This window comes from Herpailurus yagouaroundi, unplaced genomic scaffold (genome assembly GCF_014898765.1).
Source record: "Herpailurus yagouaroundi ecotype Mexico unplaced genomic scaffold, PumYag 210, whole genome shotgun sequence".
NCBI classification, from domain to species: Eukaryota; Metazoa; Chordata; class Mammalia; order Carnivora; family Felidae; genus Herpailurus; species Herpailurus yagouaroundi.
In genome coordinates this window covers 7,797,896-7,822,574 of record NW_024412441.1, presented here as the reverse complement: position 1 = coordinate 7,822,574, position 24,679 = coordinate 7,797,896, and the positions used below count along the sequence as shown (strand labels likewise).

Genomic DNA, 24,679 nt, shown 5'->3' with positions numbered 1-24,679 from the left:
GTCAATAAAGAAACAAGGGCCCTGAATGATACATTGGATCAGATGTACTTGACAGATATATTTAGAACTCTGCATCCCAAAGCAACAGAATATACTTTCTTCTCGAGTGCACATGGGACATTCTCCAAGATAGATCACATACTGGCTCACAAAACAGCCCTTTGTGAGCATACAAGAATTGAAATCATACCATGCATACTTTCAGACCACAATGCTATGAAGCTGGAAATCAACCACAGAAAAAAGTCTGGAAAACCTCCAAAAGCATGGAGGTTAAAGAACACCCTACTAACGAATGAGTGGGTCAACCAGGCAATTAGAGAAGAAATTAAAAAATATATGGAAACAAATGAAAATGAAAATACAACAATCCAAACGCTTTGGGATGCAGCGAAGGCAGTCCTGAGAGGACAATACATTGCAATCCAGGCCTATCTCAAGAAACAAGAAAAATCCCAAATACAAAATCTAATAGCATAACTAAAGGAAATAGAAGCAGAAGAGCAAAGGCAGCCTAAACCCAGCAGAAGAAGAGAAATAATAAAGATCAGAGCAGAAATAAACAATATAGAATCTAAAAAAACTGTAGAGCAGATCAACAAAACCAAGAGTTGGTGGTTTTTTGAAAAAATAAACAAAATTGATAAACGTCTAGCCAGGCTTCTCAAAAATAAAAGGGAGATGACCCAAATAGATAAAATCATGAATGAAAATGGAATGATTACAACCAATCCCTCAGAGATACAAACAATTATCAGGGAATACTATGAAAAATTATATGCCAACAAACTGGACAACCTGGAAGAAATGGACAAATTCCTAAACACCCACACGCTTCCAAAACTCAATCAGGAGGAAATAGAAAGCTTGAAGAGACCCATAGCCAGCAAAGAAATTGAATCAGTCATCCAAAATCTCCCAACAAATAAGAATCCAGGACCAGATGGCTTCCCAGGGGAGTTCTACCAGACGTTTAAAGCAGAAATAATACCTATCCTTCTCAAGCTATTCCAAAAAATAGAAAGGGAAGGAAAACTTCCAGACTCATTCTATGATTCCTAAACCAGACAGATACCCAATAAAAAAGAGAACTACAGGTCAATATCCCTGATGAATATGGATGCAAAAATTCTCAATAAGATACTAGCAAATCGAATTCAACAGCTATAAAAAGAATTATTCACCATGATCAAGTGGGATTCATTCCTGGGATGCAGGGCTGGTTCAACATTCACAAATCAATCAATGAGATACATTACATTAATAAAAGAAAGGTAAGAACCACATGATCCTGTCAATCGATGAAGAAAAGGCCTTTGACAAAATTCAGCAACTTTCTTAATAAAAACCCTCGAGAAAGTCGGGATAGAAGGAACATACTTAAATAACATCATAAAAGCCATTTATGAAAAGCCCACAGCTAACATCATCCTCAACGGGGAAAAACTGAGAGCTTTTTCCCTGAGATCAGGAACACGACAGCGATGCCCACTCTCACCGCCCTTGTTTAACATAGTGTTGGAAGTTCTAGCATCAGCAATCAGACAACAAAAGGAAATCAAAGGCATCAAAATTGGCAAAAATGAAGTCAAGCTTTCACTTTTTGCAGATGACATGATATTATACATGGAAAATCCGATAGACTCCACCAGAAGTCTGCTAGAACTGATACATGAATTCAGCAAAGTTGCAGGATATGAAATCAATATACAGAAATCAGTTGCATTCTTATACACTAATAATGAAGCAACAGAAAGACAAATAAACTGATGCCATTCACAATTGCACCAAAAGAATAAAATACCTAGGAATAAATCTAACCAAAGATGTAAAAGATCTGCATGCTGAAAACTATAGAAAGCTTATGAAGGAAATTGAAGAAAACCCAAAGAAATGGAAAAACATTCCATCCTCATGGATTGGAAGAATAAATATTGTCAAAATGTCAATACTACCCAAAGCTGTCTACACATTCAATGAATCCCAATCAATATTGCACCAGCATTCTTCTCAAAGCTAGAACAAGCAATCCTAAAATTCATATGGAACCACAAAAGGCCCCGAACAGCCAAAGGAATTTTGAAGAAGACCAAAGCAGGAGGCATCACAATCCCAGACTTTAGCCTCTACTACAAAGCTGTCATCATCAAGACAGCATGGTATTGGCACAAAAACAGACACATAGACCAATGGAATAGAATAGAAACCCCAGAACTAGACCCACAAATGTATGGCCAACTCATCTTTGACAAAGCAGGAAAGAATATCCAATGGAAGAAAAACAGTCTCTTTAACAACTGGTGCTGGGAGAACTGGATAGCAACATGCAGAAGGATGAAACTAGACCACTTTCTCACACCATTCACAAAAATAAACTCAAAATGGATAAAGGACCTGAATGTGAGACAGGAAACCATCAAAACCCTAGAGGAGAAAGCAGGAAAAGACCTCTCTGACCTCAGCCGTAGCAATTTCTTACTTGACACATCCCCAAAGGCAAGGGAATTAAAAGCAAAAATGAACTACTGGGACCTTATGAAGATAAAAAGCTTCTGCACAGCAAAGGAAACAACCAACAAAACTAAAAGGCAACCAACGGAATGGGAAAAGATATTTGCAAATGACATATCGGACAAAGGGCTAGTATCCAAAATCTATAAAGAGCTCACCAAACTCCACACATGAAAAACAAATAACTCAGTGAAGAAATGGGCAGAAAACATGAATAGACACTTCTCTAAAGAAGACATCCGGATGGCCAACAGGCACATGAAATGATGCTCAACGTCGCTCCTCATCAGGGAAATAGAAATCAAAACCACACTCAGATATCACCTCATGCCAGTCAGAGTGGCCAAAATGAACAAATCAGGAGACTATAGATGCTGGAGAGGATGTGGAGAAACGGGAACCCTCTTGCACTGTTGGTGGGAATGCAAACTGGTGCAGCCACTCTGGAAAACAGTGTGGAGGTTCCTCAAAAAATTAAAAATAGACCTACCCTATGACCCAGCAATAGCACTGCTAGGAATTTATCCAAGGGATACAGGAGTACTGATGCATAGGGGCACTTCTACCCCAATGTTTATAGCAGCACTCTCAACAATAGCCAAATGCTGGAAAAAGCCTAAATGTCCATCAACTGATGAATGGATAAAGAAATTGTGGTTTATATACACAATGGAGTACTACATGGCAATGAGAAAGAATGAAATATGGACCTTTGTAGCAACATGGATGGAACTGGAGAGTGTTATGCTAAGTGAAATAATCCATACAGAGAAAGGCAGATACCATATGGTTTCACTCTTATGTGGATCCTAAGAAACTTAACAAAAACCCATGGGGGAAGGAAAAAAAAAAAAAAAGAGGTTAGAGTGGGAGAGAGCCAAAGCATAAGAGACTCTTAAAAACTGAGAACAAACTGAGGGTTGATGGGGGGTGGGAGGGAGGGGAGGGTGGGTGATGGGTATCGAGGAGGCCACCTTTTGGGATGAGCACTGGGTATTGCATGGAAACCAATTTGACAATAAACTTCATATATTGAAAAAAAAAAGAAAGAAATGATTATGTAATTTGTAGGTATCTATTATTGAGGGGGGAAAAAAAACAAAGGAAAGCTGTTTTTATGAAACTAATGCAAGATTTCTTTTTACCCAGACTGTTGAAAAGTCAGAAGAGTTAAATGCACTTATACCTAGAAATGGACCAGATGTGATATCTAAGTTGGAAAGATCAGGCGGCCAAAATTCATAGTATAACAGCTTTTAAATATTGATGAGTGTCTGTAGAAACTGCAACAACATGAGAAATGATGGACTTTGCAGGAAAAGTTTTGAAGAGTGAGATTATACTTGAAAATTGAATGAAGCTTAATAGAATGGCTTTTAATGGGCAGTTGAGAAAGGATACATGAAATGGAAAAATTAAAATTGTTTCCTATAAAACTGCAAATACAAAAGATATGCATTCTGACTAGTATAACGTGGAGGCCCCATAAATATTGAATTGTGCTACTTATTAATAATACATTTAAAACATCTTAAGATCCATAAAAGAAACCTGTAGAGAAGAAAATCCAACTTATCCAGAGACACTAGAGTATCCTCTAAAGAAATCACAAGGTAGAATCATGACCACAAGAAAGAAAAAAAAAAAAACCACATAGTGCGAAACTATGTGTAATACTGTTTTCTCTCAATTCACATACTTTTTAATCAACTGGGTGTAAGGTTAAGAGATATTTAACTTTGCACAAGAAAGTGAATGAAAGCATTAGCAAAATACATGACAATTCCAAATTAGGTATAACTTATAAAAATGGCTCCTCCCATCTCCACTTAAACCTATTAAAGATTGACAGTGAGTATTGGAATTTAAATTTCTGGGGCGCCTGGGTGGCGCAGTCGGTTAAGCATCCGACTTCAGCCAGGTCGCAATCTCGCGGTCCGTGAGTTCGAGCCCCGCGTCGGGCTCTGGGCTGATGGCTCGGAGCCTGGAGCCTGTTTCGGATTCTGTGTCTCCCTCTCTCTCTGCCCCTCCCCCGTTCATGCTCTGTCTCTCTCTGTCCCAAAAATAAATAAACGTTGAAAAAAAAATAAAATAAAATAAATTTCTATGGGTTCCAAAAAGTGTGGGCAGCTTAAACTTTTAGTAAACTGTAAGGAATGAGTAAAATATGGAAGAATACCAGGGCTCTAGAACCCCAATTAACATTCTTGCACAATGTTTCAAAATACAAAATAAATAAACAAACATACAAACATTTTTTTAGAAACATGAAAACAGCTATGTAATAATACATAGCTCTATTCTTTAAAGAAAGTAGACACAAAGAATAAAAAAAATATTTGAAAACTAAAGAATAGTTTTTTTTAAAAAAAAGAAAAAGTAAATAGAAACAAGGAAAGATTGAGTGCCACCTTATTAAGAAATCCAAATACTGTAATTCCATTACCTGAGGCCCACCTTCCCCCTACACACAGCTATTTTTCCACCATGATGCTATGCTCCTCACATGATCTAAAATATGACACATATCCCAATGCATTATAGTATCTTCCCCACAATGCATTTTTTAAAATTTTTTGCTTTGTTATACTAGAAATTGGATGAGAATGAACATTTAGGAAGCTCCTGGCATTGTGCTCAGTACATTATGTATCTTCTGTTTTTTAATTTAATAATATAAGCTTCCACTACAGACACACATTGGAGTTATCAAACATCTTTTTAAAACACAAACTCCTCTGAGAGAATAGAGCCCTTATTGTCCACCCATTATGTCCTGCAAACATAATTAAGTTTTGTGAAGGGTGGAAGAAGGGGAATAGAAAATGAGGAAGCCAATTCAGGACTCCTACTTATTGCTATTTCTGGGGCAGCGAAGCATCCCTCAATAGAATGTCCCCATAGGGAACATAAGGCAACACAGTGGATAAGATCCAGGTGCACGAGATGAGGAATACCAGGAGATGGGAGAGGAATACAGAAGGAAGGTGGGAAGGTATCTGAAAGAATTTCTGTTTCAAAGTTTCCTAGTGGCATGTGACAAAATAAAGGGGGAGGGGGGACATGTTTCTCTTCTTTCTTCTGATTCCAAAAAAGAAAAAAACTTACACTATTTGCTTAGTGGGTGTTGAATGAGCATTTTAGGGCTGTTTTGATTTGCTATCTTATTTATAGCTATGCTTTTTTTTTTAATTTCAGAGAGAGAGCCCCAAAGCAGGGGAGAGAGGCAAGAGGAGCAGAAAGAGAGAGAGAGATGGAGGGAGGAATGGAGGGAGAGAGAGAGGAGGGAGAAAGAGAGAGAGATAGAGATAGAGAGAGAGAGAGAAAGAGAGAGAGAGAGAGAGAGAGAGAGAGAGAGAACCTTAAGTAGGCTCCTCACTCAGCATGAAGCCCCACATGGAGGCTCTGGAGGCTCCATCCCACAACCCTGGGATCATGATCTGAGCCAAAATCAAGAGTCTAATGTTCAACCGACTAAGCCATCCAGGTGCCCCTAGTTATGTTTAATTCCAAACATCTATCTGGATTTTAGCCGACTTTTTAGACTATGAACCATTTTTAATTTTGTGACTGCTTTGACAGAGTATATAGAATAATTACTTATTCACAAACTTGAGGGTTAGGGTCATGATAATTCCTACGGTAGAAAATTGGCAGTTGAAAGATGAAATATGTTTTGGGGGAAATAGAGATAGGCAACAAGATCCCAAATGAAATTATAACAGTCCTAATATACATTTTTCTACTCTCTAAAGTAAAGCAACATCGCCATTTGGTCAAATAACTCTATACATCTTAAAATAGAAATGATGGGAACTGCACAAAAAACTTGCATTTGTTATGCTTTGTATTTCCACAAATGACCAGGATTTTTTGCTCACATTTCAATTACATGTTTGCAATTAATTTAGTTTCATTGACTATAATATCCCCTTTCTTACTACTCCTACTTTATAATACTCTTCTCCAACCTCAGGTTTCCTGTTATTGACCTTTTAATACACATGCCTTTATTTCTAAACATGTTTGAGCAGTTCTAAGAATCTTGGTTTTAATATGCACTAATGATAATTTTTTTTAAAAGGGGAGATATTGAGGTTTAAAAGAGAAAAATGAAGTGTCTGAAAGAGCAAGGTAAGGTTTCTGTAAAAAAGTCATAGAAGAGAGGCCATGTACTGAATCGAAATGAATGTCAAAAAGAGAGGCCATGTATTGAATCATCACATGATAAAAAGAGCATGAATCTCTAAAGTACAATTTGATATAAAGCCTCCCCCTGACAACTATATTGGCCTATGGAGTGAGGGAACAATGACCTTTTATTGTATTAAGCCACAGATTTGAGGGCTACTTGTTATAATAGTTAGCCTGTCCTAATACACTTTTGTTATTGTCCTACATTCCATCCCTAAGAGCAAGATTATCCAAGCAGAAAAGATGAAGTAATATGGTATCTCTGAAAACAAGCTGTACAACCTATATAAAAACATCCAGTGGGAAATTAGAAAGTTATATAGAAAAGGAGTTGATTTTGTTATGGGAGACCATCTCTCACATCGTAGTACTTCTATCATCCTTGAACCCACACCCTAAATGCTAGTAGTAATTCCCATTATTGTGACAACCAATACATCCCCACAAATTTCCCAAACACCTTGGTAAGAACCACTGACCTAGTTAATGCCTATCATCATCAGATGGAGTGTTACTACTTCTTTAAGGATAGATTCTATAGAGGCACCTGGGTGACTCATTTGGTTGAGCATCGGACTTCGGCTCAGGTCATGATCTCACGTTTCTTGAGTTTAAGCCCCTCATTAGGCTCTCCGCTATCAATGCGAAGCTTGCTTCAGATCCTCTGTCTCACTATGCCTCCCTCTCTCTCTCTCTCTCTCTCTCTCTCTCTCTCTCTCAAAAATAAACATTTAAAAAATTTAAATAAGAAGAAAGGATAGATTCTCTAGACTGGCTTAGATTCTGCCCCATCTTCATCCCTCAAAGGGATGATCCTTTGACAAAGTTAAGATCCTTTGGCATCCAGTCTTGCTAACTCACAATACTTACCTTAATTATAATTGGTTTTTGGAAGACTTATTCCCAATTATAATGGAAGGTTCATGAGAAAAGGGACTAACTCTGTCTTGTGCCATATCAAATGCCTAGCTCTGTACGTGTTTCATAAAGTTTCTTCAATTAAATTCAGCTTTTTGAGTTCAGTGGTACAGTTGGATTCCTTCTAACTTCACTATTTGATATAGAGCAAATTTAGACTAATTAAAATAAATGAGTATTTTAAATAATGCCAAAATAAGGCAAAATGTAAAAAAGAATAAGATTTATTGGCTGGAAAAAAATTTGACATGGAACATCTAGATAGCTAGTGTCAGTCTGTTTAGGCTCTTAGAATGCCATAGCCTGGGTGGTTTATAAACAACAGAAACTTATTTCCTCTAGTTCTGGATAGTGAGAAGCTCAAGATCAAGGTACCAGCATATTTGGTGTCTGATGAGAGATCACTTCCTGGTTCATAGACTACTGACACTTCTCTGTGCCCTCACAGGGTGGAATGGGTGAGGGAGCTCTCTGGGATCCCTTTTATAAAGGCACTAATCTCATTCATGAGGGCAGAGCCCTCCCAAAGTCTTTACCACCTTGAAATATCATCACATTGGGATTAAATTTCAATATAGGAATTTGGGGATAGGGTGAAAACAAACATTCAGTCTGTGTTTAATTTGCAAAAGTATGTAACATAACTGCAAAGAAAACATAGAGTAAGAAAGTTACCAATACCTTCAGGTTTTGGAGCACCTGGATAGCTCAGTCAGTTGAGTATCCTACTTCCTCAAGCCATGATCTCCTGGTTTGTGAGTTCAAGCCCCACTTGGGGCTTTCTGCTGTCAGTGAAAAGCCTTCGGATCCTCTGTCTCCCTCTCTCTGCCCCTTCCATGTTTATGCTCTCTCTCAAAATTTGCCAAATTAAAATTTTACAAAACATCAAGAAGATCATTATAATTTATTTTAGATTATCTAGAACCAAAGAGAACAAAGATTCGTCTTTTTAAAACTTGAAAAAATCCAAAGAAAATATAAGATACTTTAAGAAAAAAATTACAAAAGGCCATACTTCAATTAAAAGTTATTAGTTCAAGGGGCAACTGGGTGACTCAGTCAGTTGAGCATCTGACTGCCATTCAGGTCATAATCTCCCAGTTCATGAGTCTGAGCCCTGCACCACACTCTGTGCCAACAGCTCAGAGCCTGGATCCTGCTTTGGATTCTTTGTCTCCCTTTCTCTCTTCTCCTCTCCCACTTGTGCATGCTCTCTCTCTCTCAAAAATAAATAAACAGTAAAAAAAAAATGTTTTTAAGTTCTCAGTTCAAGTATGCAAGCTACATTCTCCAAATGGCCACCAGTTTTAACTCTGTAATATGACTGGGTGGTAGTGACCTGGCTCTGATACAGTATTATTAATTAATTCCATATATTATCATTAGCTAAAATCCCTAATTTATTCAGAGTTCCTTAGTTTTTGCCTAATATCCCTTTTCTGCTCCAGGATACCATGGTACACTTAGTCATCATATCTCTTTAAGCTCCTCTAGACTAAAATAATTTCTTAAACTTTGTCTTTTATGAACTTGACAGTTCTGAAGAGTGATGTTGAGTACTTTGTAGAGTATCGTTCTATTTGTATTTGTATGATGTTTTTCTCATAATTATAGTAGGGTTATGGATTTGGGGGAGGAAGGTCACCCAGATAAAATGCCATTTATAGTACATCCTATCAAGAGTACATACTATCAACATGACTTAGTGTTAATGTTGATCTTGGGCACCTGGATAAGGTAGTGTTTGTCATGTTTCTCTACTGTAAAGTTACTCTCCCCCTTACTTCTTTACTGTACCCTTGGGGAGGAAGTCAGTAAGCACAGCCCATGCGTATAGCCTGTGAGGTTATACTCCACGTCTTAAAGCAGAGTTATCTACATATTTGCTCGGAATTCTTGTACAGAGGAGATTTGTCAATTCTTCTTTATTTATTCATTCATTCATTCACTCAATCTTTATTGATATTAGTATAGGCACAGGGATATTTATTTATACTTTGGGATAGAATCCACTACTATTTAGTTGCTCAATTTTTTTTTAGCTTTGGCCTTTGCAAGCTCTTTCAGTTAGCTCTTATGACTCTAACATACCTCCATCAGTGTCATTTTGGTTTTTTGTTTGTTCATTTCTTTTCCTTTGTTTTTTTGGGCATTCCTTACTTTCCGGAACTGTAAGATGATCCTGGCTCATCTTGTATATCCCTTTTCCAGTTCTAGAATCATCTATATCTCCAAAAGAGCTCTGATTCCTTTTATTGGAGAATGGTAATTGAAGGTCTGGGCACTGAGTGTGCTCATTATTGATGGGCTGTCATTGCTTCTAAGGCCTTCCTGACAATTAGGATACAAATGTGTATATACTAAACTGTGTATGTACACTTATCTATAATATCTGTCCATAAGTATCTACTAAACAAAAAGAGAAGTACATTGTGACCTCTCCAACTCTCATCTTTTACCACCTGCATCATTCCAGCCTTGTTCCCATTGCTTATCTGCAGTCCTCTACTCTAACAGAGAGCAAGAATCCACCAGCCACTTACTTAATTCTTCAGTTGCAGTATATATGCATAGTTGTTCCAAAATTATTAACCTGTACCTAAGATATATTTTTCAAAGAGTTATAACATAGCTAAAAGCTAATAGCTAGAAGTTTAAATGACCAATAAATACATTAATTAGTATTCTATTTACACTTTGCTCTTCAACTTTCCTCATTTATATTAAATAATACTTCTATAGTTTTTATTCAATCTTCAGTGGTCATCAATTTATATTAGTGTGCCTCAATTCCACTTGTCAGCCAGGACCTAGAATCAGTCAATATTTTCATGTAAGAATGATTGTAATCACTACACAGGATCTCATTTAAATTAACAAATTGATGTTTCCCACAACAGATGTATAGATAGCATCCTGATGCCTCAAATCACTAATTCTCCCAAGCTTAAAATAGTAACTTCAGATACTTGGAAAGAGACACAAAAAATGATGTTTTTGTGTGCTTCAAACATTTTTCCTGCCATCATAATGAAAGCATTTCAAATTTTTAAAAATAGGGGTGCCTGAATGGCTCAGTCGGTTGAGCGTCTGACTTTGACTCAGGTCATGATTTCGCCATTTGTAAATTCAAGCCCCGCGTAGGGCTCTGTGCTGACAGCTTGGAGCCTGGAGCCTGCTTGGTATTATGTATCTCCTCCTCTCTCTGCCCCTCCCATGCTCATGCTCTGTCTCTGTCTGTCAATAATGAATAAACATTTAAAAAAATAAAATAAAAATAAACATTTGGGAAAAAATTTAATCTTTTGTACTGCTATAAATTCAATGCTACTGTGTAATCTCTTTAAGAATAGAAACGTTTTCTTTTTTTAATGGAGAACACACTATTGGCCAGATGTTGTTCAGATGTTTTATTTAGTATGCACAATCCTGACACCAGGCCTACAAGGTAAATATACCATCCCTATTAAGAAAAACATAAAAGAAATAAAGAAATTAAATTAGTTTTCCAGGTTGAACAGCTAGTAAAAAGCAAAACAAGTCTATGATTTCAAGGCTACACTCTTTCCACTGTGGCAGATGGAGTATTACAAAGAGTATCCTGGGACACCAATGTCCATTTGTGCATACCCAACTCCTGTTCATATAAGCAAAGAGACAAATTTAGAATGAAATAACATATTCACTCTTTCCCTAATTTCAGTTGGGACCTTGTGCAGGGAATAAGCTCAGCTCCCAGAAACAAAGTAATTCTCACAAATGACTTTGGCAAAATCAGTCAATCAGTGACTCTATCAATATTCATTTTCATCGTCTCTAATTCAAACTGGAAAATAATTCTGGCAACACAATAAAATGGTTCCCACTAAAAGCTGAGTCTACTTAAATTCATCAACACTTTCCTGAGGTTTGCTTTCTGAAAAACTCCACAAGGGAATGAGAATAGCTGAATGAGAATTTCAGCGTTAAAAAAAAAAAAAAAAAGTACAAATATCTCAAGCAAAGAAGTTTTTTAATTACCACTTGCTTACAGTGCAAGCTAATTTTAATTTCCTTGCTTTTTTATTCCTTAACAAATGGCTTCTGTTTTGTTTGGGCCAAAATAAAATATAAAGTATATAAATGAATTAAAATGGTTTCTCTTCACACATTTAGTGTGAATAACCTCATTGTACTAAAAACTTGGGAAGAGGAAGGACAAAAACATGTCAGCTATAAAGCATGAACTCTTCTCCAAATTAATTCAAAAAGCATTATGAATTTTGTTTGCTCTTATGAACAGAGTATTCATAAACTGCCTTTAACATTACAACCAAATCTTTTTCTTTACATAAGAAAGAAAAATAAAGGAGATGCAATCTTGGGCAAAGTAGATAATAGCTGTCTACCTGGATACACTGAGAGTGCCAGGGTCTAGTTAAAAGCCCAGTGTTGTTTCATCTATAATTAAGAAGAAAATCTCAAATAAACTCACATTCTTGGATCCTTTTTGACTATGCCAATTATGAGTCTAATCTTCCATTTAAAATGACTAATCCAGGGTGAAGAAAATGTTTTTTTATACTTGCATAAATAAGCTACATTTCAAGCTGGGTAACTGTGAAAGGCCACATGAAAAGAACCCTATAATAGAGGATTAGAATAGACCCCATGAACTCAGTTTCTGGATGCCCGTGCTATTTAAAGAGCTTAGTCTCTTCTGTAGTTGTGCTTGACTCTTCGGGGGTGGGGCACAGAATTTGAAAGGTACTCACTGTAGACATACGCTTAAGGGAACAGTCTGGTTAGATAAAAGAGAAAAATGGTAACAAGCATATGGAGACATAGTATAAATTGGGGAAATTAAACAAAAATTTGCCAGATCTAAAAATAATTAATCACAGATGTAAAGATCTACAGCATCAATGGAAGCAGCTTACATTTTTTTTTTTATTAAAAACAAACAAAAAACCCCAGCTCACTGTCAGTGAATGGCAATTCATTATTTAAAGCTATTTAAAATAGCTTTATTATTTGATGCCTTTTTATTTGATGTAAAAGGAAAGTTTTAATTGTTGAGTGTAGCCTAGAATATCCTTGTCCAATAGAACTTTCTGCAGTAATGGGAATGTCTGGTAACAGCTATGCTACACTGAGCCCTTAAAACATACCTTTTGTGGGGCACCTGGGTGGCTCAGTCGTTGGGAGTCTGAATTCTGCTCAGGTCATGATCTCACATCTCATGGGTTCGAGCCCCACGTGGGGCTCTGTGCTGACAGGTGGGAGCCCAGAGCCTGCTTCAGATTCTATGTCTCCCTCTCTTTCTGCCCCTTCCCTGCTCACGCTCTGTCTCTCTCTCTCAAAAATAAATAAACATTTTAAAAAAGTAAAAAAAAAAAACAACAAACATGTAGCTGTTGTGACCGACAATCTGAATTTTAAATTTCAATTAGTTTAAATTAAAATACCAACATATGGCTAGTGGCTATCATTTTGGATAGTGGCAGCCTATAAACCAACTATAGTTTTATCTCCTAAGGGGAATATAAACATATATTGAACACTAAAATCTCAATTACAAAAAAGAACAATACCTTTGTGTTAATAATATAGATCAATATAAATAACTACGCCTTACCAGAGTTATTCATTCATTTCATTCATCTTTTCCTTCCTTCAATAAATATTTATTGGGCACCTACTATGTAAAAGTTGATGGCCGGGCACCCAGATCATTTTGTTAAGAGAAGTAAAAGTATGTAGATTAAAATTTTAAGACATGTTGATTATCTGGTTGAATGAAATGCAAAATATTCTATTCAATACCATCAAAATTCTGATTAAGACAGAAAACTTGCTTATTACCCACATATGTCAGTTTTTCTCTTCAAAGACTCCATGACCTTTCTCCATACTAATGCTATTGTTTCACAAAATTTTACTTTCCAACAACAAGCACTGGTGATCAGATCTTAAAATGTTCACAAGGAGACACCCAGTAGCTCCACATGCATTCAGTCTAAAAGAGGCTTATAAGCAATCCTTCTGGATTTCTATCATCTTTTGAAATATAAATACAAAGTGCTCTAGGAAACCACTCCACCAGCAGATTTACCTCGCCCTTCTAGTAGGTGATTAAATAAAATTTGAGGCTCTGTCAAAGCTGTGGCCTCAATAGACTATATAAATTTGCTGTGGTGAATGGAACTTTTCCAGTGAGACATGTATTAAGAAAAAAGCTACTTAGTAGTCTAGACGGAAAACTTGAGAGACCTTGGCTAGGAGTTCTACCAAACTTATACTCTTTAGTGACACCTGAAAAATCTTTCTGACCCTGAGTTTTCTCATTTCAGAAATAACCTTATCTAGAAATCCCACTTAAGAGACTTCAGCAGAAGAAAAAACCACATAAGAAGAAAATGTAATTTTAAGGGGTAGGATTTCATAGTAGCCCCACATGTGTACACTATCAAAAATTGGAAAGAACCTATACGTCCATGAAATGCTATACTTCATTTTAAATTACCTGTATGTATTATCATAGGAAAAAAAAAACACCTCATCATATATTGTTGACTAAAAAAAAAAAAAAGTAGGCCATAAAGAGTGTGGAGAGAGAAAGAGAAAGTTTCAAAAAGATGTTCACCAAAATAGTAACAGTGGTTATCACAGGGTTGTGATACTTAGGGTAGTTTTTACACATTGCTTTTACTTCCCTGCATTATCTGAATTTTTATATCTAGGATAAATTATTTTCTTCAAAATTCATAATACCGTGTTCACAAATAAGAAAGAACGAAACACATGCTTATTGGCTGTATTAGACAGGCCACTCCAAACAAATAGAACCAACAGTGTATGGAAAGAGAGAGAAAGAGATTGAGATTTATTTTAAAGTACTGGATCACAATTTAAGAATTGTGGAGGCTTGGTTACTCCAAAATCTGTATTTAGACCAGCAGGGTGGAGACCCAGGGAAGAGTCAGAGGTCAAGTCCAAAAGCACACTGTTAGTAGAATTCTTTCTTTTTCAGGAAAGATCAGTACTTTTCCTACAAAAACCTTCACTGATTGGTTGAGGCCAACCCACATTAAGCAAAGATGTCTGCTTTACTCAAATTACTCAGCCATTAAGCCACCAATTAATCTCACACACACACAAAAAAAACCTTTACAGAAACATCTAAAATAGTATTTTACCAAATATCCTGACACTGTAGCTTAGTCAAGAAAATTAACCATCACACTGGTTTAAATCCTCTATGGTTCCAATGGAATATAAACATTAGAGTAATATAAAAATATTAATTGAGTTTCACACAACCCTGTCAATGCTTAGAAGAAATATCAGTTTGTATTAAAGTCTTATTCAAACCTTTTATTATTAAAGAATTACAAAACTGTGTTTCCTATATTTTCTCTCCTCTCTTTAAACCTCCAACTCCATCCCCACACCTATCCCCATTCCCTTTACTTCCAGAGGATGCTCTTGTCAAATATTTCATAGAGAAAACAAAAACCATCGGGTAGTGTATTTGTTTGCTAGGGCTGCCATAACAAAGTACCTCAAACTGGGTAGGGTAACAATAGAAATTTATTGTCTCACAGTTCTGGAGCCCAATATCTGAGATCAAGGTGTCAGAACAGTTGGTTCCTTTGAGAACTATGAGAAATAATTTGTTCCATGCCTCTTTCCTCACATATGTGGTTGTTTGCTGGCAATCTGTAGTGTTCCTTGGCTTATGGAGGCATCACCTCAATCTCTCATCTTCAAATGAACATTCTTTTGTATGTATGTCTTTGGGTCCAAATGTCTCCTTTTTATGAGGACATAGTTATGTAGGATTAGAACACTTCTAATGATCTCAACTTCATCATCTACGTTCAAGGAAAGTCACATTCACTGAGACTGGAGGTTAGGACTTCAACATTTTTGTGGGAAATACAATTCAACCCAAATATTCCCTTAACCTGGAGTTATCAACTCTACTAGCTTCCATCTTTCAGCTTTCTTTCTGTCTCCTGCTGTAATAGAAGTCATGCCCACCCTCCTAAAGAAACCAATCCATTCAAGTGCACTCTTGATCCTATCCCTCATTAATCCATTTATTAAATCTCCACTATCCTGTATTTTCACTTTTTGCCTTTTTATTGGATACTTCTCATATACCTTCCCATCCATCTTGAACTTACAAAAAGAAAAAGCTCATCTTTCCTGAATCCCCCAGCTCTCCTACTATCTTTCTCCTTCAAGTCTGTGCCACCTTTCTTAACAATGTTTCAACAAAATGCTTTTACTCCTTCAAATTACATTTCCTCTTCATCCTACTCTAATCTTGCTTCCATTAAACACCTCCATTGAAACTACTCTGGTGCAGGTCATAAATGACCATGTTACTAAATCTAAAGAACAAGTTTCTATCAACTTACTTGATCACTGATAATCTTTAGGCCAGAAGTTTATCACTTGTAATTGTAGGACCACTCTCTTTATTTGGCTACCCTATCTTGGTTTTCATCTTTCACATTCACTACATGCTTGTTCATTAATAACTTTTTTAAATAATAGTTTTAGATTTGTATAATAGTTGCAAAGACAGTACTGAGAATTTCCATAGACCACATACCCAGTTTCCCTTACTATTAATCAGGTATAGGGGTGCCTGAGTGGCTCAGTTGGTTGAGCGTCCGACTTCAGCTCAGGTCATGATCTTACAGTTTGTGAGATTGAGCCACACATCTGTCTCTGTGCTGCAGCTCGGAGCCTGGAGCATGCTTTGGATTCTGTGTCTCCCTCTCTCTCTGCCCCTCCCCCTCTCATGCTCTGTCTCTCTGTCAAAAATAAACACTAAAAAAATTTTTTAATTAAAAAAAAACAGGTGTATTTGTTATAATCAATGAACCAATATTGATATGTTATTATTAACTAAAATTCATACTTTTTTCAGATTTCCTTGGTTTTTACCTCAGGTCTTTCTTCTGTCCCGAGTCCCACCCAAGTTATCACATGTATTTTGGATATCATGCCTCCATAGGCTCTTCTACATGAGGTCAGTTTACCAGACATTACTTGTTTTTGATGACCTTGGCAGTTTTGAGGAGTACAGGTGAATATTTTTAGAATGCCTCTCTATTGCAATTTTGCTGATATTTTCCTCATGATTAGACTTGGGTTATGTGTTTTGAGGAGGAGTACTACAGAAGTTAAGTGACATTTTTATCACATTGTATCAAATGTACTGTCAACATGGCTTATCACTATTGATGTTGACCTTTATCATCTGGCTAAAGTAATGTTTGTCAAGTTTCTGCATTGTAAAATTACTCGTTTTATTTACCTCCTTCTTTGGAAGGAAAACACCATGGACAAGCCACATTTATGCAGTGAGGAATTATGTTCTATGTCTTTGATGGCAGAGTATCTACATTTATTATTTGGACTTCTTTTGCACAGGGGAGTTGTTTCTTTTTTCTTTCTTTTTTATTTATCTTAATAAAATGATGTGGGCGCCCAGCCATCAACTTTTACATAGTAGGTGCCCAATAAATATTTATTGAAGGAAGGAAAACATGAATGAAATGAATGAATAACTCTGGTAAGGCATAGTTATTTATATTAATCTATATTATTAACACAAAGGTATTGTTCTTTTTTGTAATTGAGATTTTAGTGTTCAATATATGTTGATATTCCCCTTAGGAGATAAAACTATAGTTGGTTTATAGGCTGCCACTACCCAATATGGTAACCACTAGCCATATGTTGGTACTTAAATTTAAACTAATTAAAATGTAAAATTCAGATTCTCAGTCACAATAGCTACATTTTAAGGGCTCAGTGTGGGATAGCTGTTATCAGACATTCCCATTACTGCAGAAAGTTCTTTGACAAGGATATTCTAGGTTACAATCACTAAAATTTTTCTTTCTTTCTTCCTTCCTTCCTTCCTTCCTTCCTTCCTTCCTATCTTCCTTCCTCTTACTACGGCTGCAAGTCAGAATTTCTCTGCTCTACGTGTCTTTTTTTATCCTCAACTCTCCTGTACTTATACTCCACACCTAAAGAAAGCCTCATTAAGAAAACTCCTCATCAGTGGGATAGAACAGTGTACACCTCCCACAGAAGGCACTACAAATTTGAGGCAATGCAAATTATGTTACAAACAGTGAATATGCACAATTCTTTCTCAAGAAAGTCAGCAAATGACTGGAGTCAATAATACAATTCACTACAATCCATCATCTTACACACCAATGTTTGAAGACTTCCCTTTGGCATCCACAAAGTTTAAAAGTTGCTAAGAGAGTAAATCTTTAAGGTTCTCACCATACACACACGCACACACTCACACACACACACACACACACACACACACACACACACACAAAAGTAACTATGTGACATAATGAATGTGTTAACCTTATTGTGGTAATCATTTTTAAATATATACATATATTAAATCATGTTGAGCAGCATAAATTTACACAATGTTATATGTCAATTATATCTCAACAAAGCCAGGAAAATAAGTAAAATAAGGTTTTCTAAAAAGAAAAGAGAATGCAAGGCACATAGCTATTCCTGACCCACAGCAGTTTTGAAATCAAAATAGGGTAATTTTGTCCTCAGGGTCCTTCTCTAGGGGTAAGAAATAAGAAATGTTCCCTTTTAGACCCTGGTCTTATCACCATAATCTGTTGTTGTCTGTGGTTCTTAGCTTTACACTTTGGTACATCCTTCCACTTCCTTTTTTTTCTTGATCACATCCATGAGGAGCATTACAAGGCTTCTTGCCTGTATAATGTTGGAGGCTCAAAGGTTATTTTAAACCTAGAATAGTCACAGCCCCTTTAATACAAGATAGAGGATTCTTTTTTTTTTTTTTTTTTTTTTTTTGGCTATATACATTGTGTCAAAAAGCTTGCTTTCTTTTTTAAATTTTTTTATATTTGTTTATTTTTTTAGAGAGACAGAGGGTGAGTGGGGATGGGGGCAGAGAGAGGGGGACACAGAATCCTAACCAGGCTCCAGGCTCTGAGCTGTCAGCACAGAGCCTGCACCCGGGGCTCGTACTCACAAACCATGAGATCATGACTTGAGCCAAAGTCAGATCCTTAGTTGACTGAGCCACCCAAGTGCCCCAAAACTTAGTTTTTTAAACTATTTGATTCCATGTACCTCAGTTTTCCCAAAGATGCAAACACATTTCTTTGTGAAAGTTGTTGCTTTTTCACCAGATTTAATTTTAAATACTTTGAGCTCATTAACCATCTGTGAATTATGCCCTTAGTCTGTTTTCCTGATCCATTTACTACACATGAAAGCATTTGTACTTAAAGTTGTCTTTATCAATTAAGGGGTTTTAATAAAAGGCAAGATTCCTGTCTCTCAAAGAATTTCTTAATTTTGGATATAAGAAATAGTTGTATTTTGCAATGACCCAGAAAAAAAAAGCGGGGGGTGGGGGCGGGGAGGGAGGGAAGGAAATAGAGAAACAAATCATATATATGTTTTAGTCATTTCCTTGCAGACCATGCCCTAATATGCCCCAAATTCTTTTCTCATTTTCAGATTTAGCATGGACTTGCTCTTTCTGCAGGTGATTTTAAACCAACCTTAGGCCAATTGCTGGCTCCTCTCTCCTCTTTCCTGCAGTTTTTTAAAGCCTGTCTCTTAATGCCACAAAGCCTTGCAGGAGAGCAGGAAGATAAGAGATCACTCACTGGGATTTGATCTTTCTCTTTTTTTTTCCTTTTTTCTTTTTACTTTTAGTTATTTTGAAATTTGGGCATTCTCTGACTTCAAGTTATTTTAAGTGATTTTTGTACAGTTTTATTTTTTTACCATTCTGTGTTATTTGGGGATGAAATTTGTATTATAGGGAACTAGGCAGCTAGAATTGTCTTTGGCTACCCTACTACTACATTTAAATCTGTATATACATATATATTATCTTATCAAATCTAAAAATCCATCAAATGTAAGGGGCACCATTATTCTATGTAATACTGAGAAATAAAATGTTTCCAATTAAGCTACAACATGCCATGAAGCCATTTTTAGTAATGTCAAAATTGGTGAAAGGAGGAGATATGGCTTAGAGCAGTGAACAAGTGTATACACATTTTAGAGGTATATATTAATAAAATTTTATGGTAATACATCAAAAATTCATTTCTTACATATTACCAAAACCAGGACCTAAAACGCATGTTGTACCTTTTTTTGAGTATTGTTTATTAATATTCCATTTGAGCTTCAATACCACAAGAAAAACCAAACATCCAATAGGATTATTGCAACTTCCAGCACCACTGAGACACCCAAGGTGAGGGGTGAAGACTGAACTCTACAAATACTCTCGAGCAATGAGACTGGGGATATTCTGGATTTATGAACATACATACATTCTGGGAAGATGATATACCCCATATCCACGGAGACAAAGGCTCCTGCATTCAAGACCCTTCCAGAGCCCACTCTAAGAAGTACATCTTCACCTAATTGTTCATTTGTATCCTGTATAATAAGCAAGTAAACGTTAAATAAAATATTTTCCTGGGTTCTGTGAGTATTCTAGCTAATTAGTATATCTTAGGGGGGAATTATGGGAAACTCCAAATCTGTAGTCAATGAGACCTAAGTTTCACACACTTCCATGTGGGTAGCCTAGCACACCCTTTGCAGCTGGCTTCTGAAGTTGAAGGCAGTCTTGTGAGGTTTGATGCTAATTCCAGGTACATACTGTCTAAAGTGAATTAAATTTTAAGACGCTTGGCGTCCAAGAATTTGAGAATTAGTGTAATAAGACACCACATATTTGGTGTCAGAAAGAAACTCAGAGGGCTATAAAAAGAATAGTATCTTTTGAATCCTCCAGGAAGTATTCTTAAAGTGAGGAGGCACACCATTATCCTTTCCTCTTTTCTGATGCCAGGAAATCAAACATAATGTTTGGAGCTCGAGAAGTCATTCTGTAGCCTGTCCTTAGGAATATAACTTATATGTGGCAGACTCATAGGATGAAAGGAACCTGGTCTATAAACTACAAGCTGCCATACTAGCTCTCAAGTGCCTATTCCTATATGATATGGAAAGAAATTTTATCTTGCTTAAGCCAGTATTTGTGTAGATTTGTGTCAGATACAGAGCCAAATCAAAACCAAGTGATAGAGCAAACCCTAGAACAAACGCTTTGAGACCTTAATATGGGATTTTTTTACTACCCATGCAATGCTCAAAGTATTCAACACAGAAAAAGGTCCATGAACAAATTCAAGTTAGAAGAAAGGAAGAGCATACACAGAATCTTCCTAAAACACTAGAGTATGCTTTGTTTTTATTTGGTTTCAGTTGTTTTTTGTTTCTTGGGGTACCTGGCTGTCTCAGTGCACACAGCATGTGAGTTTTGACCTCAGGGTCCTGAGTTCAAGCCCCAAGTTGGGTATAGAACTTACTTAAAACAAAACAACAAATTAAAAATTAAAAAATCAAGGGTTTTTGTTTCTTAATTATATCTATCTCTCACCCATTATATCTATCTCTCCATTGTATTCTATCAGCCCAGGAGTCCGAATAGCCTAACTCTCTCTTGGTCCCCTGCTACAGAGGTCAAGAGAACAAAATCTAACTGGCAACACAAAACAATCAGTGAAGAGCCCAGCATTTTCAATAGCTCATACCCTAAGTATCTGTTGTTCTTAAGGAAATACTCAGCGAGACTCAGGAGCCTAAATAAATGTATCAATATTAATAATTATAATTAACATATATTGAGTAATGCCATGTGCCATGCACTGTACTTAATTCTTTACTTTTCTTTTCTCATTTAATTCACAAAACAACCTGTTGAAGAGAGAGATATTATTATTTCCGTACAGAGAGGAAGAAAATGAGAGATACAAAAAAGGCAAATCAAGATCTTTGCCCACATGACACAGCTAACAAGTCTTAGTACCTGGCTCCACACAATCTGCCTCCAAAGACCACACTAGCCACTACACTCCACTGCCTCCATAAGAGAGCTGAAGATCATACCACATGGTCCTAATTAGCACTTGTACTCAGGAGCTTTATGGTTTTTTTAGGCCACCTTCATTTTCTAGACAATTTTTTTCTCAAAATGTGTTCCACAGAGTAGTGGTAGTTCCAAAGGTCAAGCAGTCCTCAGGCAATTTTATTTCATAGACAAAAGCAATGGAACAATGCTGTTCACATTCATTTAATTACTTTCACAGTGTGCATAAAAGATGGCCATAACATGTTTGACATTTCTGCCACTAAGAGGTAGTATAATTCTACTGCCCTTGAAGCCAGCCAGGTCTTAGTGACTTATTTCATTAATAGAACATAAAATTGACTATCAGGGACCTTTAAGTCTGTGTTACTACTACAAGTCTTAAATGTTTCACCTGCATCTCTTGAAACAGTCACTCTTGGGTCCCTAAACCACTTTATTAGAAACCACCTACCTACTCTGTTTTACACCCCACAAGCAAAGATTTTATGACACTTGGAAAAAGAGGAGGTCCCATCTAATCCCAGTTTTCTAGTCACTCCCACTAAAGTACCAGGCATATCAGTGAAGCATTTTGGAACCCCCAGCCCAGCCATCATCACTGAATGCCAAGGAATGAAACCAGTCAGTGCCATGTGGAGCAGGAAAGTCAACCAGCCAAGCTGCTCAAATTCAAAGTCACAGAACTGTAAGATGTAGTTTGAGGTTGTTTAAAGGCACTGAGCTTGGAGATAGTTTTTTATACAGCACTAGATATCCAGAACAATAAAATTAGTAATGATTTTCACAGACTTCCTGTAAGATTCTTACCAATCATTAAGTCTGTAAAAGTCACAGAAGGGCTTCAAAGAGGACACTGGTTAGTTTATTTTGGCTGATATTTGTTGACAGTATACAGTCAGTCTGTGCCAAAGTATTCACATTTGTCTGTAAATGTTTCCAGTTGTTAAATTTGTACTTTCATTGGTACTATAGTACATCATTATGCCACCAATTTCCCCAAATAGAACAATGGTTCTAATGTTGTACGTGGATGAATAAACTTAAGTTTGAAAGCTATAATGTAAAAAGTGTAACCCATAAGAATGTCATGAACATAGTTGAACTTGACTTCAGAAAGACCATAGAAAGTGAATCTGTACATGCTCAGTCAAGTGAATCTATCTGTAAGTATGAGGATTTAGCATAAACAGTCAAAACAGCAGAGTAGGAATACAAAGTACAATGATAATTATCTGAAAATTGGATTTTCCTGGACTGATGATCCATTCCACTGTGCATTGTCTGTACTGAAATGTCAAAGAGTAACATGTAGCCATTTTAGCCATTTTCAAGCAAAGCACGACAACCTTTCCGGCAAACCAATTAAGTATGTCCAGAACAAGGGCTAAATGATTGTACTGGTTATGGTGCTTGGTTTAAAGCAACAGAAACTGACTCTGTCTATAGTAAGTATATGGGGATTTTTTGAAGGACAATTAAGAGCTTAGTAAAGAATCAGTACAGCCTGAGGAAACAGACTTGAAAATGGGTTGATACAAAAGCATTCCTGGGGGTTCTGCATTAGATGCTAATGCGAAAAAAAAAAAAAAAACACTCTCCTTCTCTGAGTCAAGAGATCTAGGTAGAAAATTATCAAAGTTATTGCTGAAAAAGCTGTGTTGGAGATGATGACTTTAGACAACAATCTTCTCAAATTAGACCTATTACCTCTCTTATTGCAAAGCTGTACAGCACAGGTCTCCCTGGAAGAGGCAAGGCCATTCTTATAAGGCAGGAGCAGAGCTGAGGGCAGCTCTCCTAAGAACAAAAAACAGGGCTGAAATGAGCATACCCATATCCTTCTTCAAACTCCCAAATCACATAGTCCTCTCCTTCCTAACAGGAATGAGAGTCAGTACAGTGTAATGAGAAAGGCCAGGAATATTTTACCACATGGAGCCATGAAATGTGGAGCTGAGTATTATTCCCTGTTACAAGAGTCACTCTACAGAAGACTCTGAGCTCTTGCTGATGCTGTCAAAGCCATAGCCATGAATCTTACCATCCCACCTAAATCATACCTTATGTCCCTATTTACTTCTTATCACAAGAAGCCCTAGACTCTAGGCTATCCCTTTTCACCTGAACTCTCACCTGGTTACAGTTTTATACCCTGCCTACCATAGACCAGCCACCTACCCCACACATTCTAAAAGCCTTTGATCATCTAAGTAATCACCTGTCATCAGCAAAATGCCGTCTATCATACCACTTCACCCCAAATACATGTTTCACCTTCTTGCTCCAAACAAAATCTTTCTGTCTCCCAACAACCTTCTTTAGTAATTACTATTTTTCCATATTCAATGACATGAGGCCTTATAGTTTCCTAAAATCTTCATAAATCCTCCTAAAGTTTCATGCCATCAGATCATAGCACTACCAACCCTTCATTACTGCTGTTAACTACAGACATCAGAGTAATTCTCTCTCCTTCCCTAAAGACTCCAACTCTTGGTTCCCACTGTCTCTCTACCACTACTCCTGTCCTAATTTTTTATTATTTCTGCATCCACATAAGTCATCCTAACAATAACCTGCCCTGTAAATTCACTGACATTATTTTAGTAATCTTACCCTCCATCACACCTTAGTCACCTATTCTGTTACTGTATCTTGAAGCTTGTTGTACTCATAACCAAACACTTTCTACAACATCAATTTCAAAATCCCACCTATCAATCCACCTCACCCCCTCAAGGACCAAATTATCCACACTGAGAATGACAATGCACTGATCCTACTATCTTTGACTCATCAAATCCAAACTGTGAGGATGGAGCCCCGTAATCTGTGTTAATGAGGACCCATGCGATTCTGAAGCTCAAGTTTGAGAAACACTGCCTTAGACCAAACTATCATCAACTTTAATCTAGACTATGCTTAACAGACCTATCAGACACCACATAGCTCCTACCCATGCCTCCTGCAGACTATTATTCACATAACAGCTCAAGTCATTTTTTGAAAATGTAACACAGTTTATGTGACTCCTCTTCAAGCCCCTCCCCCACTGTT

At 36.8% G+C, this 24,679-nt stretch overlaps 1 long non-coding RNA gene across 1 annotated transcript in view; it reads left to right on the top strand.

Annotated features, from left to right (window-relative positions):
- The window catches only part of LOC121016296 (uncharacterized), an 887,083-nt gene that overhangs the window by 853,885 nt on the left and 8,519 nt on the right, over window positions 1–24,679 (top strand). Inside the window, exon 5 of the long non-coding RNA XR_005784209.1 lies at window positions 16,550–16,651. This is a non-coding gene — a long non-coding RNA (uncharacterized LOC121016296). The remainder of the gene's footprint in view (window positions 1–16,549; window positions 16,652–24,679) is intronic.